Source organism: Solanum pennellii, chromosome 5 (genome assembly GCF_001406875.1).
Source record: "Solanum pennellii chromosome 5, SPENNV200".
Classification (NCBI taxonomy): Eukaryota; Viridiplantae; Streptophyta; class Magnoliopsida; order Solanales; family Solanaceae; genus Solanum; species Solanum pennellii.
In genome coordinates this window covers 54,134,014-54,137,200 of record NC_028641.1, presented here as the reverse complement: position 1 = coordinate 54,137,200, position 3,187 = coordinate 54,134,014, and the positions used below count along the sequence as shown (strand labels likewise).

At 33.0% G+C, this 3,187-nt stretch overlaps 1 pseudogene; it reads left to right on the top strand.

Moving 5' to 3' along the window:
• Window positions 1-202: 202 nt before the first annotated feature.
• On the top strand, window positions 203-2,311 carry LOC107019597 (annotated as a pseudogene).
• Window positions 2,312-3,187: the final 876 nt, after the last annotated feature.

The window sequence follows — 3,187 nt, the reverse complement described above, 5'->3', positions numbered from 1 at the left end:
TAAAAAAAATTAAACTTAGATCAATTAGTATCTGATTCTCAAGGTGCGGAATCAACATATTCATTTCTCCAATCAGCATCATTTCCGCCATCAGACACGACCATACCATTTCTGGCCACAACAATTCAATCCCATTATTTCAGCCGACATTGCAGGCGCCTCCAATATTTTAGCCTAGATCACAGTCATCTCAATCAGTTGACTCGGCATCACATTCAGCTACGATGGATCAACTTATGTCACAAATGGATCCGACAACTTTCCTACATCACAACCAGCTCATTTAGTTCATTCGACATCACATTCACCTTCAACAGAACAAGACTCGTCACAACAAGTTCCAACAGTTCAAGTTCCATTCAAAAAGCGTATTGGGTGCGAATCACAATCATATTGGACTGTAGAAGCAATATGTAAATGATTGTGAGCATAAGTGAATATTCAATAACCATTATTTGTTTCTCTCATAGCTTCAACTTATCTTTGTTTTTATTACAGATTCAGAAAATAATGTCAAAAGGCTCAAAATAAAAAAAAACGGATGTGCTTAATTTATCAGGTGATGAACTTATTGTGGTTAATTTTGATTACCTGAATAAACAATTTGGAGAGGCTCGTAGCCTTCTTTCAGGCTTTTGTGGAATTTTAGCATGTGATTGCTCTTTGTTTCCAATCAACTTTGAGAAATGGTCGAGTGTGCCTATGTCATACTTAAATCACGTTTTCGATCAAATTATAAAGGTATAAGCTTCAACTAGACTCTTACTCTATTTTACTTTTTGGTGATAAAGATAATTGGTAATTTCAATATTATATTTACAAGCAATAGATAAGCTAATAAATATTTTTTTTCTTGAAGCTCAAGTTCTCCTTTAAGACAACAAAGTCAAATGCGCGGATACATATTTATAAATATATTGGAAAGAAGTGGGCTGCAAATAAGAACAACCTGTGGAAGTTAGTCGAAGACCCACTTAAAAGAAAAGTTGAGGTTATTGATAATGTGCCCGATGGAATTCCACGAGATCAGTGGATTTGTTTTGTTGATTACCAATATAAAGATTCAACAAAGTTACTTATGTTACTTATTTTTACTAGTCTTTAATATCATGTAACTATTTCATTTTATTAATAAGTTTCATTTATTTTTTATAAGGAAATGCATAGAAGAAATACTGAAAACCAAAAAAAACAAACAATTCCACACACAGGTGGCTCCAAAGCGAATGCTACGAGAAGGGAGTAAATAGTGATTAGTAAATTAACTTGTAATGTATTCATTTTTCAGTAGTAAATTATGCTAACTTGAATTTTTTATTTTTAGATGGATGAAACGGGACAAAGACCTGGACGGGCAAAAATGCATATTGCAACTCATAAAAATAAAGATGGAGTATATGTTAATGAAGCTGCACAAGAAATCTGTGTAAGTTTTCTCATGAATTCTAGTTGTATTTCAACAAGATAAAAAAAAGATAGGGCAATAGTTGTGAACTAGTTGATTAATTGATGGAGGATATATACACTCAATTCTTTACGATTTAATTGTATTATGATGGCTTGTGTTCCCATACCTCTAACTGCTCATGTTCTTATGTATACATATAAGTAGTTTTTTTCTTTCTGTCTTTACTAAGGTGATTCCAATATTACTGCTTGTTTATTTGCGGCATTGATTTTTTATATAGGAAAAAATTGAGCTAACTTGAGCGAAAGTTCCATGGATGATTCTCAAATCTCGCCAAATGATGTTGTTGGTAAGGTTTTAGGAAAAGAGCACTCTTGAAGGGTTAGATGTTTGGGATTAGGAGTTGCCCCGGTAAAGTTTTTAAACAAGTAAGACCGCGTTTTGGTGATGCAAATGCTTCAAGTAGTGAAGGCTCATGTTCGTCCCAATGCCAAGAGAACCACAATCAAATGATGAACGCTCATAATCAAATGATGAATGCTTTTAAGGCGTATATATAATGAAAGAAGGGATGATACCAGAACAATTTGCAGGGTTCTTTGCTTCTCCTTCGATAAATTCTTCTACAATAACTGTAAGTAATGTTCTTACATTTCTATTTTCATTTGATATGCATATTGCCTCTCCTTTTTAATGTAATTTTTGTTGACATATATCAACTGATGATAAGTATAGTTTGAAACATAATATTTGTCAAGGATTTTACATTTTTTCATATGACTTAATTAATTTTATTCTTTATTTTTTATGCAGCCAAGTGATGCTGCTAGTGAACCAATTCCGGCTATGCACATAAGAAGATCATGCGATGGTGATAGTATTCCTAGCCATGAAAACCATTGATTACACTGTAGTCAACCAATTCCACCTATATTATTAGCTAATTAGTTTGATGACAAGATTGTGTGAGTTGGAGGGATGTTAAAATGTTGGATTAGATATTTTGTGTTCAGATTTATTTTTTGGTTTTGATGAAGATATTTGATGTTAACAATATCATTTTAGTGACTAATGACAATGCAATATTTTTTCTGAATTTATGATATGTCGTTAAAGAATATATATTTCTTGACCTTGAGACATTTTTTGGATTTGATTGTGATTTATAGCTTAATTACTGATTCTATAAATTATATATGAATAAAAGTATATCGAATAAATTTTAGAGCTTATACGATTTCCCGAATCATTCAATATAAGCAATTGCAAAAATTGTCGAGGTTTTGAACCCCCTCTATTTCTAACTGAGAAATAATATAAAAAAAATTTTAATTTAATTTAGCGTGGGTCGACCTCCACAAAGCAACCCCTGCTACTTGATTGTGGGGGTCAAAGAAAAACTGTAGCAAATTGGTTGCGACAACTCTTATTGTGGGGTTTTTTACAACTGCCGCAATACTGTATTGTGGGGGTTTTAAACTCCCACAAACCTTAAAATTAACCCCCGCTGTTTAAGGTTTTTTTTTGTAGTGTCCTAGAGGTCAAGTACGCCGGTTGCAATCCGAGATTGCCCCTAACTTCTAGGGTGTGGTTTCGGGATGTGACATGGTGTCCGAATTCACACCTGCTGGCCTAACAATGTTAAACAACAAAATTATCGACTATAAGCACTATAAAATTTAATAAAAGACTGCATTGGATACAAAAACGAGCATCCGTGTTCTTATAAAACTGAAGGAAATCGAAAGGTAAAAACAAGATTGTTCTAAAATTTACAAG